Below are 19,422 nucleotides of genomic sequence, written 5' to 3' on the forward strand. Positions count from 1 at the left end.
TTTAAGACAGCAATTTCTTTTTGTTCGTTTTTATCAAAAATGTCAGTTACCATGCGGTCAGTGTAACGGAATGTACTTGACGGGAATGTTTCTACTAATCTGTGTTGAATAAATTCCAGTATTTTTAAATAAAAAAAAAATTGCATTTACCACATCACTTTTAAATACATCACATATTCTTTGAATAAGAGTTTCTCTATTTGAGAAATACAAGAAATGTTGTGTTTTCTTACCAAACATAATGGTTGTTCTTACTGAATCACTTCCGCTTTCTTCTATTACTATTTGATTCCGAAAACAGTTTACTGGGTTGTCTGCCTTTTCAGTTGTGCAAGTGAGCGACAACTCGCTATGCACTGTAGCAATATCCGACTGTACATCTTCTTCTAAGGCGTGAATATGTTGTCGGGACAAGGCATCGGCTACATAACTTTCTCTTCCAGGTTTGTAAAAGATTCTTGAATTTTGCTCGTTGATGAACGCTTTCCATCGTTTAATTTTGGCGTTCGGATTGCGATCCGAAACAGAGAATTTCAGAGGCTGGTGCTCCGTAAAAATATTCAAATTTTTCACACCGTATAAATAGTTCCTGAGTTTCTTTAAGGCCCATACTATCGCCATTAGTTCCCTTTCATTTGTAGTAATATTTAATTCTTTGTCTTTTAAAGCTCTCGAAATCATGGTTATTGGCTTTCCGTCTTGGGACAAGACTGCACCTAAACCAGCGGACGTGGCGTCCGTTGTTAAATCATATGTTTTTTTTTTTAATCTGTGTACTGTAAAATCGCACTCTCAGATGCAAGTATTTCTTTAAGTTTCTTCGAACGTTTGGAGTTGCCCCTCATTAAGATTTATTTTTATTCTTTTCGATTTAGAAGCACTAACTTTGCCGTTTTCGCTCTTTCGCGAAATATTTAATGAAGATCCAAGAAATGACCTTAAATTAAAGAGTGTTTCAGGTTTTTCATGCTTGAGGATAGACTCTACCTTCTCTGGATTCATTTTTGTACCATTTCTGGAAACTATAAAGCCAAGATATTCAACACTTTCTTGAAAAAAATGTGATTTTTCCCGAGAAATTCTCATATTGGCAGCATATAATTTGTCAAATACCCATTCAATATGCTTGCGTGATCTTCTTCTGTTTCAGAGAAAATGATGACATCATCAACATAAACATAAAATGATTTCTCAATTTGTTCCCTCAGGATATCGTCAATGTTTCTTTGGAAAATACTGGGGACATTCTTAAGGCCGGAAGAAGTCTACAATATACGTATTTCCCATTTCCGATCGAAAATGCCGTTTTTTCCCGATCCTGTTCAGATGGTATTATTTAGTGAAAACCTGACTTGAGATCAAGCGTCGTAAAAAATCTCGATTTACCAAGATTTGAGAATACCGGTTATTTCCGGTTATTTATTTTGTCATCGACAGTGATCCCTTTTAATTTCCTGAAATCGATCACTAATCGTTTTATTATTCTGTTTTTAGGCTTACCTTTTTTGCCTTTTAATCTTTTTTAATTTATGAGAAACATATATTTTTTTTTTACTTTGTGTTTTTATTAATTATTCTTTGGATATTTTCTTGGGGATAAGGCAATTATATGTAGCATTAGGTTTTATATTTTGTAATTCATTTTAAGTTTTTAATAGTTTTCACTAGTTCATAAGTTTTATTTAGGATATATAAATTTACTTAGTTTTGAATTCACTAGTTTCTAAGTTTTATCTCAGTAGATTTTAAGTTCTAAATTAAGGTATTTTTAAATTAATTAGTTTGTAAATTTTAGCACGTAAGATTTACAGTTTAATAATTTATTTGTACAGTTCTCTGACCTTCTTGTTGTATGTTCTTGTGTTGTTCGTGGTGTATGTTATTTTTGTATTTTAAATATTCACTTCTTGATGTTTCTGTTTCTTTTTTAAATTATTAGTTTTGCTTTTTTCTTTTTATTATCACTTGTACTTTTCACTCGGTGGAAACTTGCACTCGCGACGGTAATTGAAAAAGAACTAATTATTGTCCAATTTGCATCGTCACATCAAACCTGTTTTGGCTGTTGACGATGCTTAATTATTGGAATTCAGCATTGGAATTTACCGATGGCTGCATCAATGTATGTGTGTATGTGTAGATGTTTATATTATTTACATCATTTGGTTTGGATATAAATTGCGTGGCTGCCGTTAAATATTATAGCAATTTTATGAACATTTTCTGGGCCCCGACTGACAAGTGTAAGTATTCATTTGTAATATACTATAAGGATCCTCGGTCTTCAGTTCCTCGGCATGTTCTTGATGGGTGCAGCAAACACGTAGCCCAGTTGTGTGTTGTAGGCCAGGACACCTCCAATTCCAGCTGCTGTACACCCATATTTCCTCATGGCAGAGTGCGTATCCGCTCCCAGTTCCACATCGATTGGACTTTTTTCTCTGTGATCAGGGTCAGCTAAGGCGTAGCTCGTGAAGCATCTAGTAGGTCTTCTAGGATGGGTTCTGAGTAGATGCGTCTTGGCAAATCTTCGATAATTGCCGCATTTACCTTCAGACTCCAAGTACTGTTTGTGCGTCGGGGCGAAAAGGTGAAGGTGGTGAATCGCTCCCCTTTGTAAACTCGCGACTGCAGACCCAGGTGACGGAACGCGGCATACGAAATCTTAGACATCGTCGCAGATTGGCTAATAATGGCTCGCAGCATACTAAAACCCTCTATGCCCTCGGCGGTTATGCGTACCATCGCCGTCGGTACAAAAACTAAGTCCCATGCGAAAGCTGGGCTGATGACGGTTTCTATATTCAGGGATACCTCATCCAATTGAGACGCCCCCTGCAATAGGGTATGGTGCCGGTCGTTGCATCTCCGGTAACCAGTTAATGACAGGCAGTCGGGGGTCAAATGACTTCTAGTCAAGCAATTTCGGTAATATCCCCGACGCTCCACTGTCTCATACCGCTGAAAGGGCGTCTGCCGGCGGAACCTCTCACATGCACTGAGGGCATGGCAAAGTCCACACGAATATTGCCAATAACTTGGTCTCTCATGGCGTTGCCGGGTTCTTACATCAGATCTGCTTCTCTGTCGCCTTTCAGGGGATATGGAACTGGGACGTTGGATTGGCCGTATGAGTCTAATGGCGCATCTTGCTGTTGGACGGGCAGGTGAGTCTGGACTATGGTTGCGATCGTCTAGGCGGCCGTCCTGGTTAGGCAAGTAAGCGGCCATATCTGAAAAGAAATTAAGGCGAGTACTAAGTTCTTTTTTGAGTGAGAATCCGACTAGTCAGTCGGAAAACAATTTGACAATTGTTGTTATGGGTCTGCTGTTGCCACTTGATGTCTGTATGTCTACATCACTGATATTTTGATCACTACCTGTATACGTTTTTTCGATACGACCTAACTTCCATTCATCATTTTTTACGACAACTAAATCTCCTTCTGTGATATTCTCTTTTTCATATTTCCACTTAGTTGTTCTGTGCAGTTCGTGAAGATATTCTAATTTCCATCTGTTGCAAACGTATTGTGAAATAACTTTGAGTCATTTCCAACGATTGACTAAGCATACATCTGTATCTGAAATGTCTGGTTCAGCTGGGGTAACAATAGGTGTTCCTATTAAGAAATGACCAGGTGCAAAGGGGAAAGGTCATTTGGGTCTTCGCTAGCAAGACTTAAGGGTAGCGAATTAAGACAGCCTTCAATTTTTGCTAAAATAGTTGTAAATTCTTCATAAGCGAAATTCATTTTTGGGATACTTTATCGCAAATGAATTTTAAATGATTTAAATGGGTTCTTAACAAACAGGAACACATAGCCTTTTGTAATAAAGCAGGCTCTTCCTGAATAACTTTTAACGTTAAAGTGTTCTGCAAAATCTACCCCTGTGTTTGTAAAGGGTCGAGAAAGAAAAGTACGTTCGGGTGGTAACGACACCATTAGCGATTAGCGATTTGAGTCAAAATATTCAGAATTCGGACCTTAATGCTCGGGTCATTAATTAATTACCCCCGTGTAAAGTAACCATATGAATGAATTCGATTAACAATTTGCTAAATTTTGCGCCATGTGGCAATATTGGGTGACGTTCACTATATATAAGGGCTGGCGATTGTTCCAGCCGGCCATTTGCTCTAATAATACCCTCTGAGTCTAGAAACGTGTTGAGTGTCAACAGAGTACTTGAAGGAGAAATTTGCGTCTTTTTCACAAGTGAGTTGTATTCGTCTGCATATACGAATTTCTGTAATATGTAAGGTCATTTGATGATTTGCTCCAGTATTTTTCCAGAGTCTTAGGGCATATGCGTATGATCGATAAATTTTAGATAAAGAGGAGAAATTTTTTAAAGGGTCATCTCTTTCCGCGAAAAGATTCATAACTTTTGCCGTTTTGGCTTCCAAATTTGTGTCATTTGGGATTTCATACGATGGCCAACAGACTTTTGGCATTCAGAGCCATTGAGGTCCCTGCCAGCAGAGATCACTAGTCTTTAGCTCTGCAGGCTAACATCCAGGGCTCGCTGGATTATTTTCCGAATCAACATGTCTCCAATTTTCTTGTCCAACGATATCGGCAATTTCCGAGACTCTATTTCGAACAATTGTGCTGTGTGTAAGAATGTATGTGTGGTATGGTCAGTATTTTCCACCCGAATATAGAGAGTGCTCCATACGAGCTTTCTGACTCGTCACAAAATCCATGAATCCCGACAGAACCCTCTAACGTATATTGAATCCATCGAGGAACTCTGAGATATTCAATATCTTTGCTATTTTTGACAAAATTGTTCCAGTTCATTTGAGTTATTGGCTTTAATTGATCATCTCAGTCAATTTTGTCTAGCCAGATTTGTTGCATTATTAGCTTAGCTGCAACAACCACCGGTGCCAGCCATCCACATGGGTCAAACAATTTGACTATAGTTGATAAAACTTCTCTTTTTATACCCTTCACCTTTCTATGGAGGGTATGTTAATTTTTTCATTCCGTTTGTAACTCCTCAAAATACTCATGTCAGACCCAACATAGTATATATATCCTTCAGCGTAAAATTCTAAGACGATTTAGCCATGTCCGTCTGTATTGTAATAACATATGATAAAATTTGAATATGCAGGTCAACGTCGTCGTATAGGCATTCAGTATTTTTAAGATTTTAACAGAATTTTTAACGGATATTATTTTTTTTTTTTGTTTGGGAAATTGTCAAATTTGTACAAATTGGTGGAGGTTATTAAAACCTACAGCTTTTTTACCAGTTGAAGATATATTTTTATTTTCCATTGAATTCCAAGGGTTTTAGTTGAAGCATCTTCGGAAATGTCTAGCCAAATGAGTGGTAGCAAATGTTCATGTGGAATATCTTGTATTATTTTGAGATCATTTGACGCCATTTCATTAGTGTAAAACCGGCAGAGTCTAAAGCGGCAGTTAATTCCTTTCGAGGTTTTATTGATTCATCTTCAGTGTGACCGCCAGCTAATACATCATAAACATATAAATTATTCAAAATTATGTTTGCGGCTCTAGGATATGGTTCTTTTACAGCTTCTGCAAGTTTAAGAAGAGGCATATTTGAAGAATCTCCATTTTAAAATTTGCAATATTAATCCTGTAGAAGAATTGGTCCTGGATATAGTATGTCATTGAGACTTGTTATGTTTGATGAAGGACAAGAAGCGTTAAGTACGACTCTTAACTTCGTTGTGAGTGGATCTGGTTTTATCACAGCGTGATGTGGCAGATGATAATTTGGCATTTTATCTATTTCATTCAGATTGACTTTCCTCATATGACTAAGTTCTAGGTATTCAAGTATTGAGGCATCATATTGTTTTTTGATCTCTTGTGTTTTCATAAGTTTTTTCTCCATTCTGTAGAATTGAGCTAGGGTTATGTTTCGGAAATTCCCCAATTTCTTGTATTTGGGAGAAGTCACCACATGGGAGAGTCACCACATAGCTTCCATCCTTGTTTCGCATTGTTGTTTCAATGAAGTTTTGTTCACAAAATTGGTCTTCTTCTGACCGTAAAACTTTTTTAGGGGTCTATTCCACCTCCCAAAAACGTGTAAGTACTTTCTCTATTGAAGTTGTGTTTAGAGATGATATTTGTTATCGTTGAAGGATGCTTCCTGGTATGGGTCCTCCAACTATCCATCCAAATTTGGTTTTTTGTGTTAAAATTGATCCAAATGGTTTCATTGGAGTTCCAATTGTGAATATTAATGGTCCTATGTACAATCCAATAAGTAAATCGATTGGTTGACTGACGTAAAATTTCGGGACAACCAGTTCTAATGCTGTTACATCTCGAAGTTGTGAATCATCTAAGTTTTGTGGTGGTAGATTTGTGGTGGTAGATTTGAGTTTTTCAGTTTAAAGCTAGTGTCGTATTTAGATCTCATGGTAAACAAGCTAGATTTCGTTGAAGTCTCAGAAACAACTTGATTTAAGCCAGTGACATGAACTAACTTGTTCCGTGTAGGTAACTTCAAAAAGTTTTTCATCTTTTCCGAAATAAAGGTGGATTGTGATCCTGAGTCTATTGGAGCTCGGGCATCGTAAAGTTGTCCTTTGGTTTCAATTTGTACTATTGCTGTGTTCCTCCAGATTATCGCTCACAAATGTGCTTATCTTGGAGGGTCAAAGTAGTAATAGTAGTTGGTTCTAGGTTTGTAGTGGACTGTATTTGATTTGTTAGAGCGGCAGCACTAGTACTAGGTCGTGCTTCCACTCGAGCTAGGTATGAGTTAGTTGTTTGGGTTTCCGTTCCCTTGTGTAACAAAGTATTGTTTTTCATAGTACAAATACGGCAGCCAAAGCGACTTTTGCAATCCTTTACTCCGTGATTTAATGACAAGCAATTGTAGCATAAGTGTGAAGTTTCCACGATGTGAATTCTATCATTCACACTCTTTTTCAAAAATTCGCTGCAATCTCTTGAAAACCTGCAAAGGTTTTGAATTTGTCCATTTATTGAACTCATCTTTTTTTTTGTACGATTCCATGGTATCCATATAGTGCTTCCTCAGTTTATTTTTATCGATCGGCTTTCCTTCCTCTTTTGGAACATAATCCCGGCAGTCTATATATGCTGTTTTGTCAAATGCAGAGTCCAACTCCATTCGTGTTCCAATGTATGCACCGTGTCATCAGGATTGGTTATTGAAAAAATTGAAATATAATCCAGAAGATGAATTTATCGCTTAATCTTTATCCATTTTGCAAGAATTTAAACTTTTATCCAAATTTATATTTTTAAAATTTTTGTCGACGAAATCGATCTTATCTTATTGGTTTGAGTCAAGTTATATTTCGTTTCCTTTCAAGACTTTGAAAATTTTTGAAAAATTTCAAAAATTTTCTATGTATTTGACGCCGGACTGGTTTGATTAAAAATGTTTGTTGGGTTGCCAGAAGGAGTCAACTTTTAGCCAAAATGAGCAAAAAGGAAAATAAAATCTCTTAAATGCCACTTACAGGAGGATTTTATGTTTGCAAATCGACAAATAATCCAAAAGTTTTTAAAACAAAAGTGTGTAAACTAGAATTGCAAAAGCAGAAATTAACAGAGATGTATTGCTGCATTAAACGGGTTTTTCCAAACAAAAAAAAAAAAAACGAGAGTCTAGTTTGATAATCAAAGAGAAGTTGAAAATTCCAAAAATTTTTAAAAAATCCAAAAATATTTTTCTACGATGTAAAAATGTGTGTAGGGCTGTCGAAAAAAAGTTTTTAGAACTTTTTCTCAAGATCGCTTAATATCCTATGACAAGAGGATTTTAATTTTAACAAGTTAAAAAGCAGTAAGTTTAAAACAATTCCGGTGAATAATGTCGCTAAAATCATCAAAATACCGAATATAGGGAGGTACCGTTATATGGGGGCTATACCAAGACGTGGACCTGCACGGATAATTTTCCGTCTTAGGGTGTAGTATCCATTTTGAACTTCAAATACCGAATTTGAAACAATTCCCGTGAATAATGTCGCTAAAATCATCAAAATACCGAATATAGGGAGGTACCGTTATATGGGGGCTATATGAAAACGTGGACCTTCATGGCCCATTTACGAACTTAACCTGCCTACTGGAAAAATAAACATGTGTGCAAAATTTTAGCCACCTATCTCACTTCATTCGAAAGATAGCGTGATTACTACAGAGAGACAGACAGACGGACAGACAGACGGACAGACAGACAGACAGACAGACGGACAGACAGACAGACAGACAGACGGACAGACAGACAGACAGACAGACGGACATCGCTAAATCGACTTAGAATTTTACGCTGATCATGAATATATACATTGTTGGGTCTGATATGAGTATTTCGAGGAGTTACAAACGGAATGACAAAGTTAATATACCCTCCATAGTATGGTGGAGGGTATAAAAAGCCGATTTTCGATGAAATTCGCAATGAGAGTTAGAGAAAATTATGTATGTGTAATTCCAAATATTTCAAGAGAAATATTTCAAACAAATAATTTGGGTCAAAATCCAAATATTTGAGCAAAAATTTCCAAAAATTTGATTTGGGTCAAGGACAAAATATTTCAGCAAAAATTTTTATGTCCCAGCAAAATATTTCAACAGAAAATAATTTGGGTCAAAATCCAAATATTTTTTGCAAAAGAATTTAAGAAATTGTAGCAAAGTCAAAAAATAAAATCCAAAAAGTTTTGTAATGTGTCACAAAATTCAAAAAATATGCCAGCAAAATATTTCTGCAGAAAAACGAGAAATTAATTTTGGGTCCCAAAAAGAATTTTTAAGCTCCTTAGAGCAATAGATATTGTGCTAAATGGGGAAGAAGGTTAAAATTAAAAAAAATTACAAATTACAAATACCTAATCGCTTAATATTCTATGACAAGAGGATTTTAATTTTAACAAGTTAAAAAGCAGTAATTTCGGCCGGGCCGAACTTTTAATACCCTCCACCATTTACAACGAATTTGGAAATTTCTAAAAAATAAAATCCTTAAAAAATTCTGTTAAAATTTTAAAAATACCGAATATAGCCGTTATGTTGGGGTCTATACGACGTGGACATACATATGCATTGTTTGTCATAAGCCATTACCATATTCAAATTCGAAACTGGACCCGCACCGACAATTTTCTGTCACAGACTGTAGTTCCCATAACGAACTTCAAATATCAAATTTTAAACAATTCCGGTTAATAATGTCGCTTAAATCATCAAAATACCGAACATAGCGAGGTGCCGTTATATGGGGGCTATACGAAGACGTGGACCTGCACAGACAATTTTCAGTCTTAGGGTGTAGAATCCATTTGGAACTTAAAATACCAAATTTGAAACAATTCCAGTGAATAATGTCGCTAAAATCATCAAAATACCGAATATAGGGAGGTACCGTTATATTGGGGCTATACGAAGACGTGGACCTGCAAAGACAATTTTCTGTCTTAGGGTGTAGTATCCATTTGGAACTTCAAATACCAGATTTGAAACAATTCCCGTGAATACAAAATACCGAAAATCCGGAGGTACCGTTATATGGGAGCTATATGAAAACGTGGACCTACATGGCCATTTACGAACTTAACCTGCCTACTGGAAAAATAAACATGTGTGCAAAATTTTAGCCATCTATCTCAATTTATTCGAAAGATAGCGTGATTACAACAGAGAGACAGACAGACAGACGGACAGACGGACAGACAGACAGACGGACGGACATCGCTAAATCGACTTAGAATTTTACGCTGATCAAGAATATATATACTTTGTTGGGTCTGACATGAGTATTTCGAGGAGTTACAAACGGAATGACAAAGTTAATATACCCTCCATAGTATGGTGGAGGGTATAAAAAGCCGATTTTCGATAAAATTCGCAATGAGAGTTAGAGAAAATTATGTATGTATGAATTCAAATATTTCAACAGAAATATTTCAAACAAATAATTTGGTTCAAAATCCAAATATTTGAGCAAAAATTTCCAAAAAATTTGATTTGGGTAAAGGACAAAATATTTCAGCAATAATTTTTATGTCCAAGCAAAGTCAAAAAAAAATTTTCCAAAAAATTTTGCAATGTGTCACAAAATTCAAAAAGTTCCAAATGTATATAAATATAAATATATCTATATATATATATATATATATATATATATATATATATATATATATATATATATATATATATATATATATATATATATATATATATATATATATATATATATATATATATATATATATATATATATATATGTATATATAATAAAATTAACATCATTTTGCTTTTGCCTTTTATGTCCTCCAATAGTGTAAAATTTAAATTTACGCATTTTAAAAATTGGATGTTTTCGATGTCAGTTATAGTTTTAGTTCCTTATTCTCAAAGTTCAATGTTGCACTTGTCTGTGTTAACAGATAAAGGCCAATGATACCGTCAAACGTTGAGAGTGAAGGTAAGATAAAAAACGGATTGTTGGTGTTGAAAATATTCACCATGCACTTTTCTTTAATTGCTCTGAAGTCATGAATTAACTTCACCATAAATGGGTTGCTTACTGGAACTATGCCTTTTAGACCTTTTATAGGTTTAATATAAAAAGTTCGGCCGGGCGAACTTTTAATACCCTCCACCATTTACAACGAATTAGAAAATTTTCAAAAAAAAAAAAAATAAAATACATTAAAAATTATTTTAAAATCTTTCAAATATCTAATATAGGACTGTTCCGATATATGGGGGGATATATGATATTGTAGACCTATAAAGACTAATTTATGTCTGGGTGTAAAGTAAAAATCCGTTACATGGGGGCTATACGATATCGTGGACCTATACAAATGATTCTATTCTCAGGTATAAAATACCCACAAGGAACTCCTTGTATGGATTTTCAGACAATTCCGTTGATAAATGTGGGTAAAGTCATCAAAATACCGAATATCGGGGGGTACCGCTATATGTGGGATATACGATGTCGTGGACCTATATAGACAATTCACTCTCAGGGGGTAAAGTACTCACTGGAACTACTTGTGTGGATTTTTAGACAATTCCAATGAAAAATGTGGATAATATCTTCAAAATTCCGAATATCGGGGGATATCTTTATATGGGGGCTATACGATATCGTGGACCGATATAGCCCATCTTCGAACTTGACCTGCCTGCAGACAAAGGAGAGATCTGTGCAAAATTTTACCTTCGTATATTAATTAGTTTAGACTGTAGCGTGATTAAAACAGACAGACGGACAGGGCTAAGTCGTCTTAGAATTTTACGCTGATCCAGAATATATATACTTTGTTGGGTCTAACATGATTATTTCGATGAGTTACAAAGGGAATGACGAGGTTATAAAAAAGTAAGATATATTAACTGTAAAATTTTAATAACATTAATTGTGCGATTAATTGAGTGCAAAAAATTGAACATTTACGTAATTCGGCTAGAGTTTTTTTGTTAATGAAAAATCAAAATTTAGACCAGGAAGTTGAAATTTTTGGCAAATTTATTTAGCCAATTTCCTGTGGACAGAAAGCCCGAAAATAATAACGTAATGGATACGACCGCAGAAATCATACTCGCGCTCGTTGACACCGCTATTTCGGCAGCCTTGAAGATGCAAAGAGACCAGTTTAAAAAACAAATTTCGACATAAAAGATAAATTCGATAAATTTTCAATAACGTCCCCGAAACTGTGTCTTACAAAGAAATTAAATTAATCCACAATGTCGGTGCGATGAGTCCTTGGGCGTCGTTAAATCCCTACCTGAATTCGAAGGCAAACATGAATCGTATGTTTCATTGCGCCAGGCTGTTCACACAGCTTACAAGGTATTTGAGCTGTACAACGGCAGCTCTAAACATTACCTGGCCGTGGCAATCATTCGAAATGAAATAAAAGTTTCAGCCGATATGGTGTTATCTTCTTTTAATACCATAATTGCCCTCTTGGATTTCACATACGGACAAACGTCCGATTTACTTAATTGAAGAAGAGTTATGCACTCTTCGTCAGGGTAGTATGACACTGTTAGAATTCTACGACGAGGTAGAAAAAATTGACTTTACTTATAAATAAAACTGCTATGTCGTACGAAGGTGCTTTTGCGTTACGCTACGCGTTTTCATACCTGGCATCAAAAAAGATTTATATATATATATATATATATATATATATATATATATATATATATATATATATATATATATAAATCTTTTTTGATGCCAGGTATGAAAACGCGTAGCGCATCCAAAAATATTTTTCTACGATGTAAAAATGTGTGTAGGGCTGTCGAAAAAAAGTTTTTAAAACTTTTTCTCAAAATCGCTTAATATCCTATGACAAGAGGATTTTAATTTTAACAAGTTAAAAAACAGTAAGTTTAAAACAATTCCGGTTAATAATGTCGCTAAAATCATCAAAATACCGAATATAGGGAGGTACCGTTATATGGGGGCTATACCAAGACGTGGACCTGCACGGATAATTTTCCGTCTTAGGGTGTAGTATCCACTTTGAACTTCAAATACAAAATTTGAAACAATTCCCGTGAATAATGTCGCTAAAATCATCAAAATACCGAATATAGGGAGGTACCGTTATATGGGGGCTATATGAAAACGTGGACCTTCATGGCCCATTTACGAACTTAACCTGCCTACTGGAAAAATAAACATGTGTGCAAAATTTTAGCCACCTATCTCAATTCATTCGAAAGATAGCGTGATTACAACAGAGAGACAGACAGACGGACAGACAGACGGACAGACAGACAGACAGACAGACAGACGGACAGACAGACGGACATCGCTAAATCGACTTAGAATTTTACGCTGATCAAGAATATATATACTTTGTTGGGTCTGATATGAGTATTTCGAGGATTTACAAACGGAATGACAAAGTTAATATACCCTCCATAGTATGGTGGAGGGTATAAAAAGCCGATTTTCGATGAAATTCGCAATGAGAGTTAGAGAAAATTATGTATGTGTAATTCCAAATATTTCAAGAGAAATATTTCAAACAAATAATTTGGGTCAAAATCCAAATATTTGAGTAAAAATTTCCAAAAATTTGATTTGGGTCAAGGACAAAATATTTCAGCAAAAATTTTATGTCCCAGCAAAATATTTCAACAGAAAATAATTTGGGTGAAAATCCAAATATTTTTTGCAAAAGAATTTAAGAAATTGTAGCAAAGTCAAAAAAAAATTCCAAAAAGTTTTGTAATGTGTCACAAAATTCAAAAAATATGCCAGCAAAATATTTCTGCAGAAAAACGAGAAATTAATTTTGGGTCCCAAAAAGAATTTTTAAGCTCCTTAGAGCAATAGATATTGTGCTAAATGGGGAAGAAGGTTAAAATTAAAAAAAATTACAAATTACAAATAGCTAATCGCTTAATATTCTATGACAAGAGGATTTTAATTTTAAAAAACCGATTTTCGATAAAATTCGCAATGAGAGTTAGAGAAAATTATGTATGTATGAATTCAAATATTTCAACAGAAATATTTCAAACAAATAATTTGATTCAAAATCCAAATATTTGAGCAAAAATTTCCAAAAAATTTGATTTGGGTCAAGGACAAAATATTTCAGCAATAATTTTTATGTCCAAACAAAGTCAAAAAAAAATTTTCCAAAAAGTTTTGTAATGTGTCACAAAATTCAAAAAATATGCTAGCAAAATTTTTCTGCAAAAAAGCGAGAAATTAATTTTGGGTCCCAAAAAGAATTTTTAAGCTCCTTAGAGCAATAGATATTGTGCTAAATGGGGAAGAAGGTTAAAATTAAAAAAAAAAAATACAAATTGTAAATATATGGGATCGATTTTATGTCTGTCCACCAGATCCCGATATAAAGTTTGTTCTCCAAAATTTAAAATAAATTTGTGGTGAAAGTTCCAAATGTATATCTGTACACCAGACGCATTCATGTTATTTTTTGTCGTCCACCAGAAGCTATTTTCAAACGGTTATTATTTACTTCGTTTATGTGTTCGAGTGACGCCAAATTTTTCCAAAAAAAATATGACGACTTGTATTCTTGTCAATATGGCGCTTATGTGTTCACCTGAACTCCACGTTCAGAAAATTCCAAGATTTTTTGTAAATATATATATATATATATATATATATATATATATATATATATATATATATATATAATTTACATCATTTTGCTTTTGCTAGATTAGGGACCTTTTATGTCCTCCAATAGTGTAAAATTTAAATTTACGCATTTTAAAAATTGGATGTTTTCGATGCCAGTTATAGTTTTAGTTCCTTATTCTCAAAGTTCAATGTTGCACTTGTCTGTGTTAACAGATAAAGGCCAATGATACCGTCAAACGTTGAGAGTGAAGGTAAGATAAAAAACGGACCGTTGGTGTTGAAAATATTCACCATGCACTTTTCTTTAATTGCTCTGAAGCCATGAATTAACTTCACCATAAATGGGTTGCTTACTGGAACTATGCCTTTTAGACCTTTTATAGGTTTAATATAAAAAGTTCGGCCGGGCGAACTTTTAATACCCTCCACCATTTACAATGAATTAGAAAATTTCCAAAAAAAAAAAAAAAATAAAATACATTAAAAATTATTTTAAAATCTTTCAAATATCTAATATAGGACTGTTCCGATATATGGGGGGATATATGATATTGTAGACCTATAAAGACTAATTTATGTCTGGGTGTAAAGTAAAAATCCGTTACATGGGGGCTATACGATATCGTGGACCTATACAAATGATTCTATTCTCAGGTATAAAATACCCACAAGGAACTCCTTGTATGGATTTTCAGACAATTCCGTTGATAAATGTGGGTAAAGTCATCAAAATACCGAATATCGGGGGGTACCGCTATATGTGGGATATACGATGTCGTGGACCTATATAGACAATTCACTCTCAGGGGGTAAAGTACTCACTGGAACTACTTGTGTGGATTTTTAGACAATTCCAATGAAAAATGTGGATAATATCTTCAAAATACCGAATATCGGGGGATATCTTTATATGGGGGCTATACGATATCGTGGACCGATATAGCCCATCTTCGAACTTGACCTGCCTGCAGACAAAAGAGAGATCTGTGCAAAATTTTACCTTCGTATATTAATTAGTTTAGACTGTAGCGTGATTAAAACAGACGGACGGACAGGGCTAAGTCGTCTTAGAATTTTACGCTGATCCAGAATATATATACTTTGTTGGGTCTAACATGATTATTTCGATGAGTTACAAAGGGAATGACGAGGTTATAAAAAAGTAAGATATATTAACTGTAAAATTTTAATAACATTAATTGTGCGATTAATTGAGTGCAAAAAATTGAACATTTACGTAATTCGGCTAGAGTTTTTTTTGTTAATGAAAAATCAAAATTTAGACCAGGAAGTTGAAATTTTTGGCAAATTTATTTAGCCAATTTCCTGTGGACAGAAAGCCCGAAAATAATAACGTAATGGATACGACCGCAGAAATCATACTCGCGCTCGTTGACACCGCTATTTCGGCAGCCTTGAAGATGCAAAGAGACCAGTTTAAAAAACAAATTTCGGACATAAAAGATAAATTCGATAAATTTTCAATAACGTCCCCGAAACTGTGTCTTACAAAGAAATTAAATTAATCCACAATGTCGGTGCGATGAGTCCTTGGGCGTCGTTAAATCCCTACCTGAATTCGAAGGCAAACATGAATCGTATGTTTCATTGCGCCAGGCTGTTCACACAGCTTACAAGGTATTTGAGCTGTACAACGGCAGCTCTAAACATTACCTGGCCGTGGCAATCATTCGAAATGAAATAAAAGTTTCAGCCGATATGGTGTTATCTTCTTTTAATACCATAATTGCCCTCTTGGATTTCACATACGGACAACGTCCGATTTACTTAATTGAAGAAGAGTTATGCACTCTTCGTCAGGGTAGTATGACACTGTTAGAATTCTACGACGAGGTAGAAAAAATTGACTTTACTTATAAATAAAACTGCTATGTCGTACGAAGGTGCTTTTGCAAATTCTATGAGCGAAAAATACCAGATGGATGCGCTACGCGTTTTCATACCTGGCATCAAAAAAGATTTATATATATATATATATATATATATATATATATATATATATATATCGGGGGATGCGTAGCGCATCCAAAAATATTTTTCTACGATGTAAAAATGTGTGTAGGGCTGTCGAAAAAAAGTTTTTAAAACTTTTTCTCAAAATCGCTTAATATCCTATGACAAGAGGATTTTAATTTTAACAAGTTTAAAAACAGTAAGTTTAAAACAATTCCGGTGAATAATGACGCTAAAATCATCAAAATACCGAATATAGGGAGGTACCGTTATATGGGGGCTATACCAAGACGTAGACCTGCACGGATAATTTTCCGTCTTAGGGTGTAGTATCCATTTTGAACTTCAAATACCAAATTTGAAACAATTCCCGTGAATAATGTCGCTAAAATCATCAAAATACCGAATATAGGGAGGTACCGTTATATGGGGGCTATATGAAAACGTGGACCTTCATGGCCCATTTACGTACTTAACCTGCCTACTGGAAAAATAAACATGTGTGCAAAATTTTAGCCACCTATCTCAATTCATTCGAAAGATAGCGTGATTACAACAGAGAGACAGACAGACGGACAGACAGACGGACAGACAGACAGACGGACAGACAGACGGACATCGCTAAATCGACTTAGAATTTTACGCTGATCAAGAATATATATACTTTGTTGGGTCTGATATGAGTATTTCGAGGATTTACAAACGGAATGACAAAGTTAATATACCCTCCATAGTATGGTGGAGGGTATAAAAAGCCGATTTTCGATGAAATTCGCAATGAGAGTTAGAGAAAATTATGTATGTGTAATTCCAAATATTTCAAGAGAAATATTTCAAACAAATAATTTGGGTCAAAATCCAAATATTTGAGCAAAAATTTCCAAAAATTTGATTTGGGTCAAGGACAAAATATTTCAGCAAAAATTTGTATGTCCCAGCAAAATATTTCAACAGAAAATAATTTGGGTGAAAATCCAAATATTTTTTGCAAAAGAATTTAAGAAATTGTAGCAAAGTCAAAAAAAAAAAATCCAAAAAGTTTTGTAATGTGTCACAAAATTCAAAAAATATGCCAGCAAAATATTTCTGCAGAAAAACGAGAAATTAATTTTAGGTCCCAAAAAGAATTTTTAAGCTCCTTAGAGCAATAGATATTGTGCTAAATGGGGAAGAAGGTTAAAATTAAAAAAAATTACAAATTACAAATAGCTAATCGCTTAATATTCTATGACAAGAGGATTTTAATTTTAAAAAAACCGATTTTCGATAAAATTCGCAATGAGAGTTAGAGAAAATTATGTATGTATGAATTCAAATATTTCAACAGAAATATTTCAAACAAATAATTTGGTTCAAAATCCAAATATTTGAGCAAAAATTTCCAAAAAATTTGATTTGGGTCAAGGACAAAATATTTCAGCAATAATTTTTATGTCCAAACAAAGTCAAAAAAAAAATTTTCCAAAAAGTTTTGTAATGTGTCACAAAATTCAAAAAATATGCTAGCAAAATTTTTCTGCAAAAAAGCGAGAAATTAATTTTGGGTCCCAAAAAGAATTTTTAAGCTCCTTAGAGCAATAGATATTGTGCTAAATGGGGAAGAAGGTTAAAATTAAAAAAAAAAAAAGTACAAATTGTAAATATATGGGATCGATTTTATGTCTGTCCACCAGATCCCGATATAAAGTTTGTAAATAAATAAATAAATATATATATATATATATATATATATATATATATATATATATATATATATATATATCTATATATATATATATATATATATATAATTTACAATCAAAATTCAAAAAATATGCTAGCAAAATTTTTCTGCAAAAAAGCGAGAAATTAATTTTGGGTCCCAAAAAGAATTTTTAAGCTCCTTAGAGCAATAGATATTGTGCTAAATGGGGAAGAAGGTTAAAATTAAAAAAAAAAAAAAGTACAAATTGTAAATATATGGGATCGATTTTATGTCTGTCCACCAGATCCCGATATAAAGTTTGTAAATAAATATATATATATATATATATATATATATATATATATATATATATATATATATATATATATATATATATATATATATATATATATATATATATATATATATATATATATATATATATATATATATATATATATATATATATATATATATATGTCCTCCAATAGTGTAAAATTTAAATTTACGCATTTTAAAAATTGGATGTTTTCGATGCACTCTTCGTCAGGGTAGTATGACACTGTTAGAATTCTACGACGAGGTAGAAAAAATTGACTTTACTTATAAATAAAACTGCTATGTCGTACGAAGGTGCTTTTGCAAATTCTATGAGCGAAAAATACCAGATGGATGCGCTACGCGTTTTCATACCTGGCATCAAAAAAGATTTATATTTATATATATATATATATATATATATATATATATATATATATATCGGGGGATGCGTAGCGCATCCAAAATATTTTTCTACGATGTAAAAATGTGTGTAGGGCTGTCGAAAAAAAGTTTTAAAACTTTTTCTCAAAATCGCTTAATATCCTATGACAAGAGGATTTTAATTTTAACAAGTTTAAAAACAGTAAGTTTAAAACAATTCCGGTGAATAATGACGCTAAAATCATCAAAATACCGAATATAGGGAGGTACCGTTATATGGGGGCTATACCAAGACGTAGACCTGCACGGATAATTTTCCGTCTTAGGGTGTAGTATCCATTTTGAACTTCAAATACCAAATTTGAAACAATTCCCGTGAATAATGTCGCTAAAATCATCAAAATACCGAATATAGGGAGGTACCGTTATATGGGGGCTATATGAAAACGTGGACCTTCATGGCCCATTTACGTACTTAACCTGCCTACTGGAAAAATAAACATGTGTGCAAAATTTTAGCCACCTATCTCAATTCATTCGAAAGATAGCGTGATTACAACAGAGAGACAGACAGACGGACAGACAGACGGACAGACAGACAGACAGACAGACGGACAGACAGACGGACATCGCTAAATCGACTTAGAATTTTACGCTGATCAAGAATATATATACTTTGTTGGGTCTGATATGAGTATTTCGAGGATTTACAAACGGAATGACAAAGTTAATATACCCTCCATAGTATGGTGGAGGGTATAAAAAGCCGATTTTCGATGAAATTCGCAATGAGAGTTAGAGAAAATTATGTATGTGTAATTCCAAATATTTCAAGAGAAATATTTCAAACAAATAATTTGGGTCAAAATCCAAATATTTGAGCAAAAATTTCCAAAAATTTGATTTGGGTCAAGGACAAAATATTT

This window comes from Musca domestica, unplaced genomic scaffold (assembly GCF_030504385.1).
Source record: "Musca domestica strain aabys unplaced genomic scaffold, Musca_domestica.polishedcontigs.V.1.1 28, whole genome shotgun sequence".
Taxonomy (NCBI): Eukaryota; Metazoa; Arthropoda; class Insecta; order Diptera; family Muscidae; genus Musca; species Musca domestica.